Source organism: Oryx dammah, unplaced genomic scaffold (assembly GCF_014754425.2).
Source record: "Oryx dammah isolate SB20612 unplaced genomic scaffold, SCBI_Odam_1.1 HiC_scaffold_28, whole genome shotgun sequence".
Taxonomy (NCBI): domain Eukaryota; kingdom Metazoa; phylum Chordata; class Mammalia; order Artiodactyla; family Bovidae; genus Oryx; species Oryx dammah.
The window spans coordinates 74,206,258-74,232,750 of NW_024070212.1; the positions used below are offsets into that span (position 1 = coordinate 74,206,258).

Here is a 26,493-nt window from a genome sequence, read left to right on the forward strand (position 1 = left end):
CAGGAAAGGAGTGCATCAAGGCTGTATATTGTCATCCTGCTTATTTAACCTCTATGTAGAATAGAGTACAGCATGGGAAATGCTGGGCTGGAATAAAGATTGCGAAGAAAAATATCAAGAACCTCAGATATGCAGATGACACCACCCTAATGGCAAAAAGTGAAGAAGAACAAAAGAACTTCTTGATGAAAGTGAAAGAGGAGAGTGAAAAATTTGGCTTAAAACTCAACATTCAGAAAATGAAGATCATGGCATCTTGTCCCATCACTTCATGGAAAATAAGTGGGGCAACAATGGAAGCAGTGAGAGATTTTATTTTATTTTATTTTTGTTCTCCAAAATCACTGCAGATGGTGACTGCAGCCATGAAATTAAAAGACACTTGCTCTTTGGAAGAAAGGCCATGGTCAACCTAGACAGCATATTAAAAAACAAAGACATTATTTTGCCAACAAAGGTCCGTCTAGTCAAAGCTATGGTTTTTCCAGTAGTCATATACGTATGTGAGAGCTGGACTTGAAGAAAGCTGAGCACCGATGAATTGATGCTTTTGAATTGTGGTGTTGGAGAAGACTCTTGAGAATCCCTTGGACTGCAAGGAGATCCAACTAGTCTATCCTAAAAGAAATTCCTGAATATTCATTGGAAGGACTGATGCTGAAGTTGAAACTCCAATACTTTGTCCACCTGATGTGAAGAAGTGACTCATTGGAAAGACCCTAATCCCAGGAAAGATTGAAAGTGGGAGGAGAAGGGGATGACAGAGGATAAGATGGTTGGATGGCATCATTGACTCGATGGACTTGAGTTTGAGTAAGCTCTGGGAGTTGGTGATGGACATGGAAGCCAGGCATGCTGCAGTCCATGGGGTCACAAAGAGTCAGACACAACTGAGCAACTGAAATGAATTGTACTAGGTTTACTAAACATTTTGTCTTGTTTTTCATTTCTCAACCAGGTCATTCATTTCTCAACCAGGTCATTCATTTTTCAACATCAACACATACAATCAAACACACACATAAATTTATTGTAGAAATCTTCACCCCAATCCCTATTTCTCAGCCCCTGATTCCTGTACAATTATTTTTTTTAACACTGTTAAAATTCAGGCTGTCTAAATAGCCTCAGAAACAAATCAAAGAATCAGATCCACTGGTATTGAAATTGTCTAGAAGACTTTGAGAGTGGTGACATGGGAAGTGTTATCTGTGGAAAATACAAAAAGGACAGCCAGAATTGGATTCTAAGTGTTGTCTTCCTTTCCAGAGTAACTGGGCTAAGTATGCATAGTAATGGTTTCTGCTTTCCTGCTTAGTGATTGGGCTTAACATGAGGGCCCACAATGGCTTTTAAACAGCTTGTTTGCAGAAAGATAGTAATCAGCCAATATTTTGACAACAACCCTGGAAAACAACCAGGTTTTCTGAGTCAGAAGACCTTTTCAGATGTCTTGAGTAAAGTTCATACTAGAATCAAGTTTATGTCTGATTTGTTTAATTGGTTTCTTATCAGGGAAAAGGAAGCTTGCCAAAATATATTTTTTAGCTTTATGAATTTTCTGATTATACTTTTTATTCATCAATCAATTAAGTCATTAGAAAGAAACTATAGAAAATGAAAATAATTCTAATTGTAAAGAATAACAGCTATATAATTATAGTAACAGAAAAAATTATGATTATAAAATAATTCTATAGAAGCAATTTCTAGATGAAAAATATTTGAAGTCAGAGGACTATTTTTTTTTATTATTTTCTGATTCCAAGTAAGTTTCTAAACTTCTCTGTCTTGCCTTCTTAATTTATAAAATACAAAGAAAATGTCTGATTTGCCTACTCCATAGGAATTTTATCAATATCAAGTGAAAGAATGTGTATGAACGTCCTGGTAACTGGAATATATATGAACATTTTGATCTGTGCAACTGTGTACTTACACTATCCCTTGAGTCCATCATTCATTTTTCTGGTGTGTTCCTAAGTTTGAGTTTCACCCAATTTAAACATCCCCTGTCTGAGTGAGAGTAGAAAAGGTTTCACCTCACAAATCAATATGGTAAGTGATAGTGGCTGTCTGAAATAGAATACTTTTTAAGAAAAGTATTAGCTTAAAAAATAGTCTTAGCTTTATTAATAACTAGTGACATCTCCCATGGGGACAAGTAAAGAAATGTAAGTGGCCGTGCCACACATTTGCAATAGCTTCCTTAAAACTCAAAACAGTTATTCCAATAAATGGGATATTCTTTGCCAATTTAAGGACTAACATTAATAGAGAAACATAAAAGATTTTTATTACCTAGCATTAGTCTCTTCTACCTGGCCAAGATGAATATCACTTAATTTTTTCAAGGGTAATTAATATTATAGCCTTTTTGCACTACCTTAAATTTGTTATTGAGGCCACTAAATTTTTTTTAAATAGAAAATAAATGTTGAGTGCTAGATAGATTTAGCTGTGAACTCACTGAAATGCAAAGTGAACTCTGGTACTCTGACCAGCAAGGTAAGTATTGTCCACATTGCTCCATTCAGAGAGGAAGACTTTTCATGATAAAGGATTGTTTCTCAGTAAAGAGATATAAATAGATGTGTGCATTTCCCTCAGAGAACATTTTAGCATGTCAGGAATCATGAAGGATAAATCTTAATTGTTGTGTTTTCCGTACTTACAGATTGCTTTTGATGTATGTCAGGAAGATACATTTTGATACATCTTTCCCCAAAGCAATGGTCTGAGGAAAAACTATGACAATGTATAATTTGAGAAATTAGTTTTTAAAATGACTTATTAAGTAAGTCATTAAGACTTATTTATTGATCCATTTAAGAATGTAGAAAACACTGTTGATTTCAGATCACTGATACTAAATAGTCCAGTTGATACATTTGCCTTCATCCATTTATTTATTCAATCAATGATGTACCAAGAGGTGTGCTAGATGGTGATAATGCAACAGTGAACAGGACAAGCATGATTTCCTAGCTTCACAGGACTAACACTCTTAACAGAGATACAATCATCAAGCAGGTAGTCACACCCGTGGAGTTGCTGCACCGAACACCATAGAGCATGCTAAGAAGATCATAATGAGAAGCCTTAATTCTGTGAAGTCAGGGAATTCTCAAGTCCTAAAGACTTATAATGGTAAATATATGAGGGTAGAGAAAAGGTAAATATTTTCTAGATAGAAGAACTAGAATGGTCAACTTAGCCAACTGAGCCAGCCAGTCTAGATTAAAAAAAAATAATTATAATAACAAAAACAGATAAGTAGGCTTGTTAGAGTCACCCATTGTGAAGTACATTTTGACGCTGGTATTTTCTTAATTTTCACCGGAGACTAGACGATTTTGAGTGTCTTATCACTAAACTGACTTCAGAAGAAAATTTCTTTTGTCTGGATTTTCCCTGTTATTATTATTTTCTCCTTCCTAAGGCATGAGTCATTAAAACCACCATCTACAGCAAGAATCTGACAAAAGCTTCCTAGAGAATAATGCCAGTAGCCTAGAAATATATATATGAATCAACAAGGAGAGAATAAGAAAACTCTCAGTATGGTCTGTTCACACGCAATAACTCTTTAACATGGTAATAAAAAGACATCAATTTGGCACAATTCTGAAATAACTTCCCCAGCTTTTGAGCTCCCTCTAGGGTCAACTGACATCTTTGGTGAGACTTGTTTAAAGCCCATTTTCTCCCTCTATTCAACACTGCTTCCTTTTCTTTCCTTCTAGAAGTAGAAGCCCAAGCTTTCCCTAATAAACCTCCTGAAGAGTATTCTCTGCACTACGAGCTAAACTGTGTCCCCTGTCCCCCACCAAATCTATATATTGAAGTCCTAACCCCTAATGTGATTATACTTGAAGACAGGGCTTTTAGGAGATAATTAAGGTTAAATGGGGGCTTTCCTGGTAGCTCAGCTGGTAAAGAATCCATCTGTAAGGCAGGAGACCCCGGTTCAATTCCTGGGTCAGGCAGATCCCCTGGAGAAGGGCTAGGCTACCCACTCCAGTATTCTTGCCTGGAGAATCCCAATGGACAGAGGAGCCTGGTGGGCTGCAGTCCATGGGATGGCAAGGAGTCAGACATGACTGGGCAACTAAGCACAGCAAGCTTAAATGAGGTGATAAGGGTAGAGCTCTAATTCTGAAAGATTATGGCCTAACAAGTAGAGAAAGATCTCTCTAAGTGTGTGTGTGTGTGTGTGCAGATAGATATCTTTATGTGTACACACTGAAGAATAGTTACGTGACCACACAGTGAGAAAGTGAACATTTGCAAGCTGAAAGAGAACCCTTATAAGCATCTCACCATGCTTGAGGCAGGACTTGGGTGGACCCCAGGCTGAGCAACCTCTCTCCTGTGGACAGAAACTCCATAAAGGCAGGATGATAGAGGAGGCTGGGCCCTGCCCAGAAAAGCGATAAAGACCATATAGTCCTCATTCTTGAAGTCAGAGACCTCTCTGACTACTCATGCATAGAAAGGTTCCTTGGAGGTCAAAAAGGGAGGTGGTATCACCTCATAGTAAGTGATGTCAACTATCCATAAGCCTCTTCACTAGGGACCACCTTGGTTAAAAGATGTGCATGCACACGTGGGAGGATCCTGAGATATACCGAATAAGGCCTCAGAACCAGGCAAAGCATGACTGGTCAAAGGAAACCCAGAAGAAATGCCTCATAAAACTGATTCAAACTAGCATGAGGCCACAACTCTCTCTCTCTGATCTTGCCCATGTGTATATCCACATGCACTTTTTTTCTTCCAAATAAATTCTTTACTTGTTTCACTATTTTCCATCTTTGTGGGAATTCTTAGAGTCCGAGCTCTGTCACTTACCACTGGTGTAGTAGCTAGGATTTGATGCTCTTACCCCTGTGATCAGACCTTAATCTCTGGCCAGGAACTGAAGCCCTGTTTCAAGCTACTGTAGGCTGAGGCCATCCAACATCATGCAGGGACCCTGATCTTAGACTTCCATGTTCTAAAAACTGTGAAAAAAATAAATTTCTATTGTTTAAACCAGCCAGTCTACAATATTTGGTTATGGCAGCCCCAAATAACTAATACACTCTTTTTCAGCACCTGCTTCCCAAGAAACCTAAGCTGCAATGGTGGCCCTTTGCAATCACCACTGACTATGCAATTAGGACAATTCCTCAGGCTCAGATGGAAATAAAACAAATAAATCATGCATAGAGATTCCTATATGCTTAAGTGCTTTCTGAGTGGAAACTTAAGCTTTCCATTTAGAAACTATTTTCTTTGCCTGAATTACTCTAAGATAACTACCTGGTGAGCACAGAGCTATTCATAATATTCGTGACTTGGGGAGAGGCTGCTACTGGTCCCCGAGTTTCTGGCAGGTGGAAATGGAGACACTGTCATTTCTAATACGTTATATTCCCAGTGGTGCTGAATCACTTGAAATTCCAAACACCTGCGTTGTTTCCCCTAAGACTGCTTACCATCAAAATGCAAGATGCTGCTGAGCTCTGAGACAGGTGATAAGGAGGGCCCACTGAGCCAAGAAAACAACAAATAACTTTGTAGAAGCCTCTGGAAATTTAGCATTTCCAATCAAAGCTTTGTTTGCTCTGAGCAAAACTAAGTCCTGCACTCCAAATTATTAGAGCTGGCAATGCAGGAAAACCTGAATCCTGCCTTGTAATAACTGCTTCCTAATAGAAGTTTTCTGAGGCAGATTTATGCAAGAATCAATGCCTAGAATAAAAATAAAGTACTACATCATCATGAAAGATGGGTGAGCACCTGGTACCACAGTAAGGGCTCTCTGGTGCTGGTAGATTAAATTGACCCAGTTGAGACTGGTGTGTGTTAGTTGCTCAGCTGTGTCCAACTCTTTGTGACCCCAGGGACTGTAGCCAGCCAGGCTCCTTTGTTCATGGGATTCTCCAGGCAAGACTACTGGAGTTGTTTGCCATTTCTTTCTCCAGGGGATCTTCCTAACCCAGGGAATGAACTTGGGTCTCCTGCATCACAGGCAGATTCTTTACCATCTGAGCCACCAAGAAAGCCAATTGAGACTGAACTGGAAGCCAAAGCATTGTGTCCATTTCCACCTTAAGCCCCAGACTCAGATTTCCTCTAGCTACAAGCAAGGATGAAACAAGAATGATATGTGGAGCCTGAGCCCACTTACTCCCACATTTCTGCTCATGTTACTGCCTCTGTTGGGAAACCCTTCTTTAAAGGATACACCTCACACCTTACAACGATGATCTACCTCACACTTTCCAAAAATATCCATTAGTGAGTCATTCTTTATTTGTGCATTACACTTTAGGTAAGTCCTTGTTGCACATTTCAACCTCTTTACAACAATTTATTGGGTCCTTTTATTCACTAGAGAATGAGTTTCTTTGAGGCAAGGACCACATCTGGCCCAACTTTCAGATGATTCTAACACAAGACTTGAAAAACAATAGATATTATGTACCCCAAAACATGAAATGACACATCATTTGGCCCCAACCTTTCTTTCTAGCCTCCAGGCTCACTAAACCCACTAGTTACTCATTTATCCACGTAGCCCTACTTTATCCACAACACACAACTCACTGACTGGCAAACGTGTCCTGTACAGACACACTCTCTTGCTTTCACTCATATTGTTCCCTCTGTCTGAAATATTCTCTCATCATTCCAAACCATAAAAATGTTCATCTTCCTCTCAGGTTCTACTTAAATACCATTCTCCAGAGAATCTCTTCTTTGCTTTTCCATCATCTAATGTTGATGTCTTTCCACACACATCATACTTTCTCTCTATTGGGCTATACATTCTTAGAAGTCGGAGTCTACCAGGAACATCTACAGCTCAATAAGACAAACAATTTCATTAAAATTAAGCAAAATATTTGAACAAAGATTTCATGTAAGAAAATATATTCCTCCTTTGGTATGGACAAGGCATTAGTACAAAGACCCTTGAAGATACCAAAATTCGCCAATGCTCAAGTATCCTAAGTAAAATGGATTAATATTTGCATATAAATTATGCATATGCTCCCATATACTTAATATACTTAAATCATCTCCTAGATTACTTATAATACCTAATACAATGTAAATTCTATGTAAAAAGTTGCTGGCACAGGGAAATTTCAAATTTTGCTTTTGGGGAATTTCTGGAATTAAAAAATATATATTTTCCATCCATGGTTGGTTAAAATTCATGTATGCAGAACTGTGGATATGGATGGCCAACTATACAAACACATGGCTAATAAGCATATGAAAAGGAGATCAATATTACCAGGTATCACGGAAATGGGAGTTAAAATACAAGGTGATATCATATTCACCCATTTGTTTTGATGAAACTTAAAGATTGAAAATACCAAGTGTTAATGAGGTTGTAGAACATCTAAAAGTTTCATATACTTCTATAAAACAGTACGAGCACTCTGAAAATTTTGCTTTAAAAGTTAAAAGTGAAACAAAAGGAAAAGCTATGCACAGATATTCTGTTCCCAAATATTTACTTAAGAGAAATGAAAACATATCTACATAGACTAATGCATGAATGTTCATAGCTACTTTATTAAAACTATTTTAATAATTATTAAGTAGCCAGAAACTGAAAACAACACAAAAGCCCATTAACAAGAAAACAGACAAATGACCATGGTGTATTCAAACACTACAATGGAATAGTTCAGTTCAGTTCAGTCATTTTAGTCATGTCTGATTCTTTGCGACCCCATGGACTGCAGCACGCCTGGCTTTCCTGTCCATCACCAACTCCTGGAGCTTGCTCAAACTCATGTCCATCAAGTCGGTGATGCCATCCAACCATCTCATCCTCTGTCATCCCCTTCTCCTCCTGCCTTCAATCTCTCCCAGCATCAGGGTCTTTTCCAATGAGTCAGTTCTTCACATTGGATGGGCAAAGTATTGCAGTTTCAGCTTCAGCATCAGTCCTTCCAGTGAATATTCAGGAATGATTTCCTTTAGGATGGACTGGATGGATCTCCTTGCAGTGAAAGGAACTCTCAAGAGTCTTCTCCAACACCACAATTCAAAAGCATCCATTCTTTGGTGCTGAGCTTTCTTTATAGTCCAACTCTCATGTCCATACATGATTACTGGAAAAATCATAGCTTTGACTAGATGGACTTTTGTTGGCAAAGTAATGTCTCTGCTTTCTAATATGCTGTCTATGCTGGTCATAGCTTTTCTTCCAAGGAGCAAGCATGGAATAGTACTTAGCAACAAAAAAATGACCTACTGGTACTTGCAACAACATGGATGAACCTCACCTTAAAATCATTATGCTGAGTGAAAGAAGCCAAGCACAAGTCAGTACATACAGTGTGAACTCATTTATATACAACTCTAGGGAATTGAAATCAAATCAGAGGTTACCTGGGACAGAGTTGGGGTTGGGGGAGAGAGAGATTATAAAAGGACATGAGAAAACTACGGAAGTGATGAAATATGTCTGTTTCCTCGATTGTGGTAATGATTTTATGGGTGTTTAAACATGTCAAAATTCATTAAGTTACTTTCTTTAAATATGTGCAACATGTTGTACTTATGCCTCAACAAAGCTAGGGGGAAGCACTCAATGGTTCCATATCACCAATGAGTAAAATAAAATCTGTATCACAGTGTTTTCATAAGTCAGATCCCTGCCTCTGGCCTCATCTCCACTCATTCCTCCTGCACATTTTATGTTCTATAAGGACTAATCAGTATCTCCTCCATCGAATACCTCTCCTTAGGTCACTTGTTGAACATGTGCTTTTTTAAAAGGGTGTTTCCTTTCTGAAAAGTTCACTCACACTCTACTCCTATTCATCTGGAAAATAGTTACCTGTTTCTCAAAACTTTGTTCAGTTTGTGTATAGAGTAGTAGGTGCTTGATAAGTTATTGTACAATATATGAATGGGTTAAGGTATACCTCCTTTAGGAAGCCTATTCTGACATATTCCCCAGAATTAGTCACTCTTTCAATTTTTGCTATTCTTTTTATTATCATCCAATATTGCTTTACATAGGGTTTTAAATCTGCTTCCTTACATGTTAACTCCTTGGGGACTGTGGTGGGCAGAATTCTAAGATGTCCCCTCAAATTCTGGTCCAGTATGCACACAAACTTTTTCCCAATTGTTTAATCAAATACCAATCTAGGAGTTACTATGAAGGGTATTTTGCAGCAGCAATTAATGTCCCAAATCAATTTTAAGTTAGGGAAATCATCCAAGTGGCGCTGACCTAATCATGAGAATCCTTTAAAAGATAAGCGTTTTTTCCAGTTGATCACAGAAAAGCATAGATTTGAAGCATGAGAAAAATTCAAAGCACCTTTGCCAGCCAGAAGATGGAGGACACCAAACGATCAGGAATGTGAGTGGCCTCTAAGAGATGAGAGACTCCTGACAGTCAGCAAGGAAAATGGAACTTAATGCCACATCCTCACAAGTTAAATTCAGCCAAAAACATAAATGAGCTCAGAAGTGGATTGTTTTTTTTTTTTTTTTTTGCAGAGTCTTCAGATAAGAATTAAATCTGGCGAACAGTTCCATTTTAGCCTTGTGATATTCTTGGCAGTGAACCCATTCATGCATGCTCTGCCAGACTTCTCAACTACAGACCTGGTAGCTAATAAAGGGTACAGTTTTAAACCTCTACATTTTCATTCATTTGTTACCCTGCTGCATAAAAACAACACAGGGATAGAAATCACACCTTCTATACCTTTATAGCACATGGTTACTCATGTAATAAGAATTTAATTGTGTTTTTAAGAAAAAATGAAAAGAAGAATGAGAAAAAGGAAAGGAGGGAGAAACAAAGATAAAATATTAGAAGGAATGAAAGAGAAAAAAACAGAAACATTTTAGTTTCCAAAACAGTGGTCCTTGACCTTAGCTACACATTATCATCCTATGGAGAGCTTTAAAAAAATATTAGTACCTGGGTTCCACCCCCAGTGATTCTGATTTAATTGATTCGAGTGTGGCTTAAGCCTCCCTAGATGCAGCCAAAGTTGAGAACCACTGCTGTGGTTGCTTCATGTGAACAGACTCCCAAGGCCCAGCAGCTCTGCCAGAACTCCAGCAGCCCCAGGCATCCATGGAGACTGGCTGGGTCCTTAAGGTTAACCTCCTGAAAGCCCTTATTTACTAGCTGTGTCCTTTTCCACAGTGAGCTCTTCCCAGGATGTTAATCAGCCTCACTCCAGGACATAGTCATTCTTCTCTCCACTCACAGTTTCCTTAGTTTAGGTTTAAATAATAATCGCTTGGTATTTTAATATATTCTGGGCTTCTTCTTGGACCCTGCTGATCACATAAATTTTTCTCTGCAGGATTCTCAACTGCAATCTACAGAGAGAACATTGGTAATGTTCTGATTAGAAATGGTGAATGCCATTACCTGGATAATGTCCTTATCTATCACCAACACCTAAACATCTTTCTCAGTTAAAAATTACTTTAATTGCTAATCAGAGTTCTCTGAAGGGCTTTATAATTTTAAGAAAGCTATAGAGTATTGGGATACTGAGCTATAATTCTGGTTCTGCCCTGATTAACTGTGTGAGATATCTGGCAAGATAGTTAAGCACTGTTAATAATAATAATAGTTTATCATCTTTAAATAAAGGAGTCTATTATTTCAAAGGGTTTATATTAGATTAATAGTATGATAAAGGTTTATTACAACAGCTTAGGTGCATATGTGTGCATTTCTTTGTGTGTGTTTGATATGATTGTGTATGTACACATATAGTGTTCAGGTTCAACCAGTTCACTGGAGTACCTAATATAGTTCTGTCATTCTGAAGAAAGTTTTTAGAAAAAAAAAAAAGTAAACTATTTCAATAAATTCCTTTCTTGGGGAAAGAAAGAAGGATGGATGAGTAGGATACTCTACCTGGCATGAAGATATCAATATGTGCTATTGATTCTTAAGTCTAGTTGGTCTTTTAAAGGTATCTGAGAGGGGGAGGGAAAAGGGAATACACATAAATTTTAGATAACATTGCTCAGCACATAGGAAACCAAGAGCTATCACTTTGCATTAGCATGGCAGAGGCATGGTTTGATGGACATGGGATGGTCCACCCACATTCCTCCTCAGGGTCCTTGTTGCTAAGCTGTAGACAGTGTTGCAGGCAGATACTTGCCAGCTGCCAGTTCCTTCAAGGATGGCCTCAGATGCAGAGTCATCTCGCCCAAGATCATGCCCTTCCCAAAGCAGACACATGCAATGACTATTGAGGCAGAGATATAAAGGCTTGGTTACTTTGGCCCAATACAGGACAACTCTGCTCACCAGTATAGTCTAGAGCTTCCTGTGGGGTCAGCTGAAGCTTCTTGGGCTGCATTACAGCCTGACTCCTCCTTTCGCTCAATTCTGCCTCCTTCCTTCTCTTTCACAGAGGCTGCTCCCAAGACCGCCCCCCACCCCCCGAATCTGAACATGCTACTGCTGCTGCTAAGTCGCTTCAGTCGTGTCCGACTCTGTGCGACCCCATAGATGGCAGCCCACCAGGCTCCCCCGTCCCTGGGATTCTCCAGGCAAGAACACTGGAGTGGGTTGCCATTTCCTTCTCCAATCTGAACATATTGTGCACTAAACTGCATCTCAGAGTCTGAATCCTAGAGAACTCAACGTGCAACATGTTAAGCCCTTTGAGGTCAAAGATGTAGGAGTTGGAGGAGGAGGAACAACATAACATCAAAACTTTGGGTTTAGTATCTAATCTCGTGAAATTTTCTCATGAATAATAGCTCCATTCATTGCTACTTAGTATGTGCCAAGGACTGTTGCACTTCATCATTAGAAAACGCCTATGGGTTATTATTCTCCTCAATCTACAGATGAGGAAATCAGATTTACCAGTGCCAGGTAACTTTTATCCATAGCCCTGTTAAATAACCTTGTCATGAATAAACCCTGAGTATGTCTGATTCTGAAGGTTGTGATCTTATATATCATACTTTTCTGCTCCGGTTTCTCATTAAAGGAAAATGCAAACAGCATTTTTCACAGCATGAGAGACTTGGGGCTTGGGAAAGCTTTCCTTACTTAATCAGGTGAAGTTCTGCCTGGAAAGTTGTTGTCTCCCCTACAAAAGAAATTGTTATTGAGCCATGGGGGCTTTGTTGATCACTGTTGCTGGGCATTCCCGAAATTATATAGCACTCTCTACAGTAGGCATTTCTGAGTGTCTCAGATCAAAAGCAAACCCATCACCTCCTTGGCACCTTATCCCAGGCCCATGCCCTAACTGGCCCTCTGAATATTATCACTCTAGTGATGAGAAGAGACAATAAAAGATAAAACCAAAGATGTATATTTTCTCCCTAGAACCTGGGGCAGTTGGCTGACTCTTCCTCCCTTTCTCCTAAACCTTACCAAATAGCCTAGACTGAGTTCATTTTCTTCTATTAGGTATAATGAAGGGAAAGTAATATTTCATTATATTTCCTTGCAAATCTCAGAGATGGCAAGAGAAAGAAATAATTCATGGATAGAAGCCACCCTAAATAGAGACTCACCATAGAAAACTGAATTTTTTAAATCTCTTTGTTCAGCATGCCAAAATTTCTAGTTCCCAAGCACCATGACCTAATGATACACTTGAACGTAACCCTTTCATGTTGGCACTTCTCCTTGGGGACACAGGGAGAAGTGCTGTTTCAGCAAGTTCTGGAAGCCAGCAACCCCACAAGCAACAGAGTTCTGAGACATTACTGGCAGGTGACAAGAAGCAGCCTCATATTTTGAGGAAAAGGCAGGTCTGAGATGACTTCAGAGCTGACTTGCAAAGCACTGGAATCCCCCCTGTTCTCCCTCTTCTGTTGCTTTGCTCTCCTCCCTTTGTCCCCCTCTTTTTTTCCTTGTATCCTTCCACCCTTTCTTCTATCTTTCCTTATGGCCAGTTTTTTTCCTTCCCAAAGCATTAACTGATCTGAGAAGTAATATTACCTGGAAATTAGAATTAAAATAAGAAGAAAAACTACTTCATACATTTAATATGGAACCCAGAGCTAAAAAACAAACAAAAACACCCAGACTGGCTGACCTCAGTTTTCCCATCTAAAAAAGGGAGAAGATAATTTTGCTGCATATCTCTGTAGATTGTTTGGGGTTCAACAAGACAATAGGTATAATTTAATACAGTGCCTAGTTCAGAGAAATCAATTTATGTTAGTATTTATTATTGTTTGGCATATTAAGGGTAGTAGTGTTGCTACTGTTAATCTACTGGACTAGGCATTGACCGTTCAAAGGTGAAAAGGACATAGAGGTGACGTCGGAAAGCTGCTTTCTCAAGCCCTCCCTAACAGTTCTTAGCACAACAGAATAAACTATTTCATAATTCAAGAGTGATTCTCAGCCCTTTTTGTGCATCAGAATAACCTAGAGTGTTTTGAAAACTTGAGCTTTGTATTTCGCTACCTCTAACCCCTGGGAATCTAAGTAGCTCTGAAATAGATCCAGGCATTGCTATTCTTAATAATTTACACAAATGATTATGATGTAGACTTAGAAATGGGCCACAAAGAGTTGATCAAACTGGTGTGAGTGACAAAATCAACTGTGTCTGGGTGGAAAGCCTTCTTTAGTAAGTTTAATATTCAGTTTTATTATTGTTTAAATCTGTAAACTTTTTGGTTGTGAGGTGATACAGTATTGTTAGCTTTAGAGTCCAAGAGACTAGGCTTGTTTTCTAGCTTGCATATCTAATGAGCTCCCTACTTATCTGTGAAATGGGAATAAGGATGGCAATTGTGTCATAGGCTTGTTAAAAGAACCCAGTAAAATACGTTCATTCAGTATTCACTATTGCCTAGTCCGTATCAGATACTGTTTTAGGTCCAGAAAATACAGCAATGAACAAAACAAATCTCCATTTTCACAAAGCTCACCTTCTAGTGGGTAAGGAAGGAAATCTGTATTACACATAAAGCATCTAGCAGTATCTGGCATACTTAATACAATACTAATTATTACACGAATATTTGGTGTACCCTAATTATGTACCAGGCTGCTGCACATGTTGAAAATACAGAGAACAAGAAAGGGTGTCTGCTCTCAGAGAGCGTCTATTCTGGTGGACAAAAAACTGGCAAGGAAATAATTATACACAACAATTTCCAGTATTTGTACAGGAAATTTCTATAGAAAACAGGGAAGCTAAAATACAACAGTGGGATAGTAATTGCATCTTTCAGTATCCTTTCCATGAACAGAAAACACAAGTAAAGCTGGCGTAAACAGAAAAGGGCTTTATTGGTAATAAAGTCTGATAACAGAGCAGGATTCAAGCTTGGTTATTTAAGACCTGGCTTTATATCTCTAGGTATATCTCTGCTTGTCCTTTGTATGTCTGTATCATCTTCAGAGAGAACTTACAGTTACAGAAAGGCTGCCAGGATACTAAGGCAGGCTTCCCTGGTAGTCACATCTCATAATCACTATAAGTTCTATGGTGTGCAATGATTGGATTCAGTTCAGTTCAGTTCATTCACCCAGTCATGTCTGACTCTTTGTGACCCCATGGACAGCTCGCCAGGCTTCCCTGTCTATCACCAACTCCCGGGGTTTACTCAAACTTATGTCCATTGAGTTGGTGATGTCATCCAACCTTTTTATCCTCTGTGGTTCCTTCTCCTCCCACCTTCAATCTTTCCCAGCATCACGGTCTTTTCAAATGAGTCAGTTTTTCACTCCAGGTGGCCAAAGTTTTGGAGCTTCAGCTTCAGTATCAGTCTTTCCAATGAATATTCAGGACTGATTTCCTTTAGGATGGGCTGACTGGATCTCCTTGCTGTCCAAAGGACTCTCAAGAGTCTTCTCCAACACCACAGTTCAAAAGCATCAATCCTTCGGCACTCAGTTTTGTTTAGAGTCCAACTCTCATGTCCATACATGACTACTGGAAAAACCATAGCTTTGACTAGATGAAACTTTGTTGGGAAAGTAATGTCTCTGCTTTTTAACGTGCTGTCTACATTTAACATGCTGTCATAACTTTTCTTCCAAGGAGCAAACGTCTCTTAATTTCATGGCTGCAGTGACCATCTGTAGTGATTTTGCAGCCCCCCCCAAATGAAGTCTCTCTCTGTTTCCATTGTTTCCCCATCTATTTGCCATGAAGTGATGGGACACATGCTATGATCTTTGTTTTCTGAATGTTGAGTTTTAAGCCAACTTTTTCACTCTCCTCTTTCACTTTCATCAAGAGGCTCTTAAGTTCTTTTTCACTTTTTGCCATAAGCGTGGCGTCATCCACGTATCTGAGATTCTTGATATATCTCCTGGCAGACTTGATTCCAGCTTGTACTTCATCCAAGTCAGCATCTCTCAAGATGTACTCTGCATACAAAATAAATAAGCAGGGTGACAATATACAGCCTGAACTACTCCTTTCCCTATTTGGAACCAGTCTGTTTTTCCATGTCCATTTCTAATTGTCGCTTCTTGACCTGTATACAGATTTATCAGGAGACAGGTCAGTTCGTCTGGTATTCCCATCTTTTTAAGAATTTTCTGCAGTTTGTGGTGATTCACACATCAACGTGTTGGCATAGTCAGTAAAGTAGAAATAGATGTTTTTCTGGAATGCTCTTGCTTTTTCGATGGTCCAACAGATGTTGGCAATTTGATCTCTGGTTCCTCTGCCTTTTCTAAATCCAGCTTGAACATCTGGAAGTTCACAGTACACATACAGTTGAAGCCTGGCTTGGAGAATTTTGAGTGTTATTTTGCTAGTGTGAGATGAATAAAATTGTGCAGTAGTTTGAGCATTCTTTGGCATTCCCTTTCTTTGGGATTAGAATGAAAACTGACCTTTTTCAGTCCTCTGGCCACTGCTGAGTTTTCCAAATTTGCTGGCATATTGAGTGCAGCACTTTCACAGCATCATCTTTTACGACTGAAATAGCTCAGCTGGCATTCCATCACCTCCACTAGCATTATTCATAGTGCTGCTTCCTAAGGCCCACTTGACTTCACATTACAGGATGTCTGGCTCTAGGTGAGTGATCACACCATCGTGGTTATATGGGTCATGAAGGTCTTTTTTGTATAGTTCTTCTGTGTATTCTTGCCACTTCTTCTTAATATCTTCTGCTTCTGTATGGTCATACCATTTCTGTCCTTTATTGGCCCATCTTTGCATGAAATGTTCCCTTCATATCTATAATTTTCTTGAAGAGATCTCTAGTCTTTACCCATCTATTATTTTCTTCTATTTCTCTGCATTGATCACTGAGGAAGGCTTTCTTATCTCTCCTTGCTATTCTTTGGAACTCTGCATTCAAATAGGTATATATTTCCTTTTCTCCTATGCCCTTCACTTCTCTTCTTTTCACAGCTATTTGTAAGCCCTCTTCAGACAACTATTTTGCCTTTTTGCATTTCTTTTTCTTGGGGATGGTCTTGATCACTGCATTCTGTACAATCTCATGAACCTCTGTCCGTAGTTCTTCAGGCACTCTATCAGAACGAATCCCTTGAAACTATTTGTCACTTCTGCTGTATAATCATAAGGGATTTGATTTAGGTCATACATGAATTGCCTAGTGGTTATCACTACTTTCTTCAAGTTAAGTCTGAATTTGGCAATAAGGAATTCATGATTTGAGCCACAGTTAGCTCCCAGTCTTGTTTTTGCTGACTGTATACAGCTTCTTCATCTTTGGCTGCAAAGAATATAATCAATATGATTTGGGTATTGTCCATGTGTAGAGTCTTCTCTTGTGTTGTTGGAAGAGGTGTTTGCTATGACCAGTGTGTTTTCTTGGCAAAACTCTATTAGCTTTTGCCCTGCCTCATTCTATACTCCAAGGCCAAATTTGCCTATTATTCCAGGTGTTTCTTGACTTCCTACTTTTGCATTCCAGTCCCCTATAATTAAAAAGACATCCATTTGATGTTCAGTTCCAGAAGGCCTTGTAGGTCTTCATAGAACCATTCAATTTCTGCTTCTTCAGTATTACCATTTGGGGCAGAGACTTGGATTACTGTGATATTGAATGCTTTATCTTGGAAATGAACAGAGGCCATTCTGTCATTTTTGAGATTGCATCCAAGCACTGCATTTCGGACTCTTTTGTTGATTATGAGGGCTACTCCATTTCTTCTAAAGGATTCTTGCCCACAGTAGTAGATATAATGGTCATATGAGTTAAATTCACCCATTCCAGTCCATTTTAGTTCTCTGATTCTTAAAATGTCAGTGTTCACTATTGCCATCTCATTTGACCACTTCCAATTGGCCTTGATTCATGGACCAGGTTCCTATGCATTATTGCTCTTTACAGCCTCAGACTTTACTTCCATCACCAGTCACATCCACAGCTGGGTGTTGTTTGTGCTTTGGCTCCGTCTCCTCATTCTTTCTGGAGTTATTTCTCCCTGATCTCCAGTAACATATTGGGCACCTACCGATCTGGGGAATTCATCATTCAGTGTCCTATATTTTTGACTTTTCATGTTGTTCATGGCGTTCTCAAGGCAAGAATACTGACATGGTTTGTCATTCCCTTCTCCAGTGGACCACGTTCAGAAATCTCCACCATGACCTGTCCATCCTGGGTGGCCCTATGTGGCATGGCTCATAGTTTCATGGTGTTAGACAAGGCTGTGGTCCATGTGATCAATTTTGTTAGTTTTCTGTGATTGTGGTTTTCATTCTGTCTTCCCTGTGATGGATAAGGATTATGGAAGTTTCCTGATGGGAGACTGTCTGAGGAGAAACTCGATCTTGTTCTGATGGGCTGGGCCATACTCATTCAGTTCAGTCGCTCAGTTGTGTCCTACTCTTTGAGACCCCATGAATCGCAGCATGCCAGGCCTCCCTGTCCATCACCATCTCCCAGAGTTCACTCAGACTCACGTCCATCGAGTCCATAATGCCATCCAGCCATCTCATCTTCTGTCGTCCACCTCTCCTCCTGACCCCAATCCCTCCCAGCATCAGAGTCTTTTCCAATGAGTCAACTCTTCACATGAGGTGGCCAAAGTACTGGAGCTTCAGCTTTAGCATCATTCCTTCCAAAGAAATCCCAGGGTTGATCTCCTTCAGAACGGACTGGTTGGATCTCCTTGCAGTCCAAGGGACCCTCAAGAGTCTTCTCCAACACCACAGTTCAAATGCATCAATTCTTCGGTGCTCAGCCTTCTTCAGTAAATCTTTAATCCAATTTTCTCTATAAGGAGGGGGCTGTGTCCCCTTCCTGTTGGTTTGACCTGAGGCCAAACTGTGGTGGTGGTAATGAAGACAATGGTGACCTCCTTCAAATGGTCCCATACAGGCACTACTGCACTCAGTGCCCCCAACCCTGCAGCAGGCTACCACCAACTCATGCCTCTGCCGGATACTCCTGGACACTTATGGGTAAGTCTAGGTCAGTCTCTTGTGAAGTCACTGCTCCTTTCTCCTGGGTCCTGGTGTGCATAAGGTTTTGTTTGTTCCCTCCAAGAGTCTGTTGGATTGCCAATGAACAAATTCCTGAGTCCTGACAGGGGCATTGTTTAACAGGTTAAGGACTGGATTATTTGAACAAAACAGTATTGCAAGAGATCACATTGTCCTGATTGACAATTTCATTTCATTCTCTTTTTCAATCTCCACTTCAGTAGGTGACTAGGGAAAGGGCAAAATTTAGGATAATCACTGTATTTCCGGTATTCGAGATGTGACTTCCATGTCAAAGAAACATCTAACCCTTTGAAGCTCTGGGATAAGAACATTTCATGCACAAAAAGACAATACAAACACTCATGTATTATTAATAGTTGATTAGGGTTGATATAAAGTTGTCAGAGACTGGGTAGTTTAAAACAACAGCAATGTATTTTTCACAGTTCTGGAGGCCAGAAGTCCAAGATCAAGGCATTGTCAGGGCTGGCTTCTTCTGATACTTCTCTTCTTGGCTTGTAGCTAGCATGATCTTCCCTTTCTGTGTTCTGTGTCTTAATCTCCTTCTTTTATAAAGTGAAGGTTTAAAAAGCCCCACCCCAATGAGCTCATTTTAACTTTACCTCTTCAAAGATCTTATCTCCAAATACAGTCACATTCTTAGGCATAGGGGAATAGGATTTCAACACATGAACTTGGGGGTATAGTACGATTCAGCTTAGAACAACCCCCAACATGGAGAATTCACTTGGCATATTTGAGGAACAAACAGGCCAATATAGTTAGAACAGGGTAAACAGGGAAGTGTTGGCACAAAATGACATCAGAGAGTTAGACAGGGCTCCATCTATCTAAGGTCTTGCAGGATAAGAAATGTACTTAGATTTTACATTTTTGATGGCTGCTGTTACTATTAGTATTACTGTTATTACATTCAGAAAACTATGTATGAAAAATCAATAATTATCTAGCTGAAGGGAAAAATAACTGTTTTTCTCCCTTAAAAGGAGCAAGCTTTTATTTATACCAGGTAGGGCTTCCCTGTTGGCTCAGACAGTAAAGAATCCACCTGCAATGCAGGAGACCTGGGTTTGATCCCTGGGTTAGGAAGATCCCTTGGGAAAAGAATGGCAACCCACTGCAGTATCCTTGCCTGGAGAATTTCATGGACAGAGCAACCTGGTAGGCTACAGTCCATGGGGTTGCAAAGAGTTGGACATGCCTGAGCAACTTGCACATACCAGGTAGAGAGACAGGGGTTCTTACTTTCAAAAGTTCAGCTGCATCTCTTTAAATTGGTTGAGTATATGAATAATTTAAGTACAAAAATGGGGCACTGCAGTTCTCAAGTAACCTACAATACATTCCTCCCTCCAATAACCCCTACACACACTGCCAACCCACCTGTGTTTGGCACATTTCCATGGTAACTGTCATGCTATTTAACTGCAGGATTGTGCTGTTAATATGGTGATTTAACATTTTCCATGTGGGTTAAACTGGATACAAAAAGCTGAAACAACTCAGGTATGTAGGATAAGTTTCATGGAATTTTCAGTAGTTTTCCTAAGCCATAGTTCTTCATAATTTTAAAAGAGATTTATTGCTGAAGTCAAGAGTAGCTCAGAATGGTACTTGAAATGTGCTTGTCTCCTAGGGGAGATTTCTTTCAAAATGGCAGTCTGGTTTTAGGCATTTTCACCCGTTAGAGAGAGAAGAGTGATGGGATATAGCCAGAGGCCTGGCAGAAGGTGTCAAGATTTCAGATATTGAACCAAGAATATAGTGCTAATGAAACGAGATGGAAGAGTAGTTAAAAGAACTTCCCAAATGGTGGTAATACGACTGGATATTTCAGAGTACAACCAGAGGGGCCTGTGGATCTGCCTCTTGCTTCAGCAGTATTTGGTGTTTGGAAGGAACACACCTTCTTCCGGTCTCTGAGTACCCTCCAGACACCTCTTCAGTCCCAAACTCTGGGACCAGTCAACACCATATTTTGTGGGTAGGTCCTTATTGTAGGCCAACCATGAGCTACCAGATTCATCAGGATTAGTCCACCAAGGTGAAAATTCCCATTAACTACCTAGTGCACTTGCCTTTGCAAGCCTTTTGCACCTACCTCTCTCTGGGCTTCTGGTTTGACCTCAAGCAGCTGGCTCTGGAGGCTGTCCAGCATCTTCTGAAGATGTGCTCTCTTTCAGGAAGTGTCCCAAAGTGATTGGGATGAAACCTGGGATGCCACAGAAGCCACTGCCACCCTGGAAGAGAACGAGGCCTTTCTGGATCTGCATACCTTGAGTTCTACCCACACAGACTCTCATCTCTGTGACTTCCTGGAGATCTACTTCCTTGATGAGTGAGTGACACTCATCAAGAAGATAGGCAACCACCTGACTAACCTCTGTAAACTGCCCAGCCCGAAGGCTGGGTGTCTCTTAGAAAGACTCACCCTAAGCACACTAGGAGCCCCCAGGGCCCAGTGGCCTTTGAGGAGCCCCTCTGCATCTCCTTGATGCCAGGGTTTCTCCCTGAGCCTCCACCAGCAGCCATTAAACAAATTTTTAACCAGTTAACTACTGGAAACAGTAAAACTTTCTGCAGTAGGAAAAAAAAAAACAATAATAGAAAATTGGTATTCAAAATCACCTGCAGAAATTTTTTAAAATACAAATTCTCAAGTTCCGTCTCCTGCCCATTTTCTAAATTCTGATTTCATTGGTTTGGGGTGAGGTTTATAAATCTATATTATTTCATGTGTTCCAGGTTATCTCAGTCTTGCCCACTTCAGTAACCACTGCCTTCGAGTAATGAATACTAAAGTATGGTCCCCAAACCACCTGCATAGGATCATTTTGGGAAAATGTTAAAGCTTCAGTTTCCTGGACCCTCTTTCTACCTTCAGTTCAGTTCAGTTGCTCAGTCGTGTCCAACTCTTTGAGACGCCATGAATTGCAGCACACCAGTCCTCCCTGTCCATCACCAACTCCCAGAGTTCACTCAAACTCATGTCCATCGAGTCAGTGATGCCATCCAGCCTTACGAAGTTACAAAGAAGGGCTATAGAAATGAGTATCTTAATTTTTGCCAGAGTCCAGTTCTTCTTGGGTATTCTGAGAACATGACTAATCTGTATTCAAAAGCATTTAACAAGTATGCATGTAATCAGCTGTCATTGGTTGTATTAGGGAACAAAAAAGAAGGAGATATAGGTTTGTTTCTCAAGGAACTCAGAAAATTCAAGCTACATAGCAAAGCGAGGCAAGGCGTATTCTAAAGAAACAGAGACAAACTTAAAGCAATATGGGATGAACTAGTTTTATAATTCTGAAAAGTAGTCCTATAGAAATTTTAAAGAGACTGAAAGATAGCTCAGCATGATCTGGGCTAGTTTTGGAAGGCTTCATGGAGGTAGTGATACTTGAGATCAAATTTTGGATGAGAAGAAAAGTGGAAATGGTAGTATATTTTGCATGTGAGAAGTACAAGAGAATAGTGATGTAGACCTAGATCAGGATGAAAATTTGAAGAATTTTCAAAAATCAGTCAATTATTCACCTTAGAGTATCTGTTTTTTTTCTTTGTTTCCTCATTCGTAGAATGTAAGCACTGAACAAGATCAGGTATGAACATTCATAACAAAAGCCTAGGCTCCTAATGAGACATCAACCAATGCTGATTCTACTCTCTTCTTCAAGATGAAGATAGCAATTATATGTAATGTGAAATCCTGCTTTTATTTTCTTGCTCCATATGCCAAAATGAGTACGGCCTGCCAGTCATCACTGCTCTTGCCAAACATCTTTGAAAAGGTTAGGGAAAATGATTCCATTGCTTTAAAAATATTTTATAATATAACTGCGACCGAGCTTTCTAAATTTCCATCTTCAAAACTTACATGGATTTGTTTATGGAATAATTCCTTCAAGACTCAAGATTATGTGATACAGTTTGACGAAGAGGCTTCAATACTAAAAAACTTTATTAAATGAATGGGAGGCTTCCCTGGTGGCTCAGGAGTAAAGAAGTCGCCTGCAATACAGGAGACATGGGCTCAATCCCTGGGTCAAAAGATCCCCTGGACTAGAAAATGGGAACCCACTCCAGTATTCTTGGAGACACAACTGAGCATGCACACATATACACATACATGTGTTTATATATATGACTACAGTCCAGGGGGTCGTAAAGAGTCAGACACGACTGAACAACAGAAACTTCCGTATATACGTATACATTACATTGACTAATTTTTACATAGATATAGAAAATCTTTGTGCTTCCCAGGTGGTGCTAGTGGTAAAGAACCCACCTGACAATGAAAAAGACCTAAGAGACACAGGTTTGATAACTGGGTGGGGAAAATCCTCCGGGGGAGGAAATGGCCACCCATCCTAGTATTCTTGCCTGGAGAATCCCATGGACAGAGGAGCCTGGCAGGCTACAGTCTATAGGGTTGCCAAGAGTTGTACACAACAGAAGTGACTTAGCACACAGCACAAAGAAAATCTCTAGGTCTTTGGAATTTTCCAATTCTTATAAGATCCCCTCAATCACCTCAGATATTTGTTTTCTTTAGGATTTGCTATCAGTATTCTCATAAATAAGAAGATCTTCTTAGGATCTACAAATTAGTGACAAGTCAGCCACTAGTAAAGTTTAAGGGGTTTCTGTAGCTATAGATCACCTTAGGCCTGCAAGGTAGCCAGATAGAATGAAAAGTGCAGGGGCTGTGGAGTCAAACAGAACTTGGCTTGGAACCTGGCTCTGCTAAACCTCCTGGCAGTGTGACTTTGATTATGGTCCTTAAGCCCCCTGACATTTGGGTACAATATGTGTAAGAAAAGGAAAATACTCATGCATTCCAGGGTTGTGTTTCCATTCTCCTATAGTATAGCACTATATGTAGCATTCAATAAACATATATGAAAAAGGAAAAGGTAAGAGGCAGAAAGGGAGAGATGAGGAGAGAAGAGAGAAAGACAGTAATGAAAGCACTTCAGGGATGGTCAGAAATCAAAAAGAAAGCAAAGATCGTTTAGGAGGTTTTAGAAATTGTATTGATAGCAGTGACATTGCATACATCATATAATGTAAATGAGACAAGGATCCTGACTAACTGAAGCCTCACTGAGAGACAAGATATTTCTCAAAGCTTTTCTAAGAACCCCAGTACTGCAATGACTTATCTAGGCCACCACCTTCTAACACTATGGCAACATACATAACAAAATGGAGAAGAGGTTGCTGATGTTTATCCAGAGAAGAGGGTGTGCTGTGTCTCCCTAGCTATTCCATGATCTACTTACAGCACCAGCAAGAATATCCAGGCTTGAGACTTAAAGATACCAAGTTATCAGAATTTTTCTTTTATTAGTAGGAAAATATATCTTTTTCAGACTACAATCTTATTCACAAAGGCTTTAACTGGTCCCAAACAAAGATGCCTAAGCTAAGATATTCTATGTGATTAGGAGAACCGAGGAGCATAGGGAAAAAAAAAAAACCCATGTAGGGCCATTCACAGCTATTCTGTTTCAGATGATGCTAGCCAACGTGGATGAGGATCAGAGCTCAAATTCAAATATTTTGTGCCTCTTCATATTTCAATTGAGTTAGAATATTATGATTAATATTAAGTAGCACCATTTGGCCTCTGCAAATTAAATTCATTAATATTCCCCAAGGTCAGTATTAAGACCAAATAGTATAATCCCAGAAACATCAGAGGGAAAATCCTGTTTTGGTTCTTTTTCTCAGAAGTCTAAGAACCCACATTGGAAACTTGAGGGCCAGCAAGCTAAAATCATCCCCCAGCTATTTGAATCATAGTTAGTAAAACAGCCTTCTGCCATTTCATCCAACAGACATATATAAAACATTGAAGACTTTTAATTAAAAAATAAATTCTAATAAACTATATGCAATGAGCTTTTACTTTATTATAAAACTATTTTCTTTCTTTGACCTTCCCCCAGAAAACAGCCTGGCCCAGTAATCTAAAAGAGATTAAACAAACATTTCTCCATCAGAGATCATGCGAGGACATGCTCAGGAACTAAACAGCTAATCTCTATTGCATTTCTGAGCTGCTGTCTCAAAATAAGAAGGATTCTTCATGTCTCCACCTTGCTCCAGGTTTTCAAGAGAGACTCACCTAGGAAGTTACTGACATACTTTTTGAAAGGATCTATTTATAAGATGCAGATACTCGGAACAGGGAACACAGCATCCTTGTCCAGTAAGAAGCCTCAGAGGGCCACAGAATGCAGTGCTAACTAACCCTGCCTCTGCTGCTTCCCAGCCTCCTCGGATTCTGTGAGGCATCTTGGGGAGGAAAGAGAGCAGAGGATAGAAGAGGGCAGATTTCCATTCAGAACAGCCTCCTTAGATGATGAATTTGTACCCTGAACAGTAAGCACTACCCTGATCTGTTGCTCAGAGCCATGAGTAATACACAGGAACTGAGAAGCTAGGGGAAAGCTCTGGATGGTGTGGGCTGCATCTCAGACAAGCCTGCTCAAGTCTTGACTGTTGAGCATGGAAATTTATGTATTACCTTTCAGTCTGCCAACTTCTTATCTGCCCAAGAGAATTTCCTTTTGAAAGCATACAAATAGACTTAATAGAGTCAGGGATAGAGTCTGTTCTTTAAGCACTGTGCTTCCTTTTATCCTGATGATACAAAAATTTCCACTTCTTAAAAAAGCAACACTTAAGTGATGGGTCTTCAGGTAACTCCCTGGATTGAAGTTACTGTAAAAGTCACTCAGGTGATATGACTATAACAATCACAAATATTTCTTCTTGTTATGTGAGAGGAAAATAAAAGAACAAACCTGTCAAAAAGTATCTTATCTCTGATTGTAGACCAGTGTGTAATTCTTATTTCTACCATCTTACCTAGGTTAACCTCTTTGGGCCACTGATTCCCAGTTCACAAAACAAAAACAAAAATAAAACTTGGAAAATAGGATTGATAAGGCCCTTTTCTGCCTTAAGATTCCACAGGTTTATGTTCTAATAACTCATAGTGCCTCACCCTCATTATTGTTCTATCATCTCACACTAGCAATAACAGTGCCTTACCCTGTGCCATTGTGCTCTGTATTATTTATTTCTTACAATAAATTTATAAATTAGATGCTATTAGAGTGACCATATAACAGATGAGAAAACTTAACATTTAGAGATGACAGGCAATTAGTTTAGGGTCCTGTGGGCAGTAAGTGATCGAACTTGGATCTGAACTTGTCTGTGTTTAAGACCTTACTCCATGCTACATCACCTCTCTTCTAAACAATTGGTATATGATATCATGTATCCTCTGATATATTAGACTAATTGTACAAACATGTTTCTGTGGGCTTAACAAAAAAGCATAGGTGTATCAAGTCTTTTGCTTACAGCTTCAAAGGGTCCACATGAAGACAATGATTCCTCAGGCTGCCAATACAGCAGCAGTATCTACATGTTACATATAGATATAGGTATATATAGATATAAATATATATATGCCTATCTATATATCTGTCCATGTCCATCTATCTGTCTATCCATCCATCCATTCATCTATATCCATCTATCTACTTCTCTTATTGCTCTGTTGCAGAAGTGTCTGCAATATCCTGGAGAGTTTCTTATGACAATTGATTTAATAAATATTCTTACGTGAGTTTATTTAAATATTTACAAAAGATTTCAACACTTGAACTCCCAAAATTGAGAATCAAACCTAGCCATTTGATATTGTAAAAGGAGCTACATTTTTTAAAAAGTCAAAGCTTCTTCCAAGTAAAACAACTCAGAAAAGATTTGATCCTTCATTTTTAAGAATACTTTAAACGACTAAATAGATTTATTTTTATAAGGTTATGTGCAAGAGGGGCAATAAAAATGATTGAAAGCTGTATCAACAATGATAACTGCCAGAGGAGAAACAGATACTGCCCAGAACTAATGAGAATAAAATCAGTTTCTTTACTTTCACACATTAGATGAGCTACAATACTCCAAATTCAGCTAATAGTGTATATTACCCCCAACTTTACCAGTTCTATCCTAATGC

General features: G+C 39.4%; 1 pseudogene; it reads left to right on the forward strand.

Moving 5' to 3' along the window:
- Window positions 1-20,454: 20,454 nt before the first annotated feature.
- On the forward strand, window positions 20,455-20,941 carry LOC120856564 (annotated as a pseudogene).
- The last annotated feature ends 5,552 nt before the right edge of the window (window positions 20,942-26,493 follow it).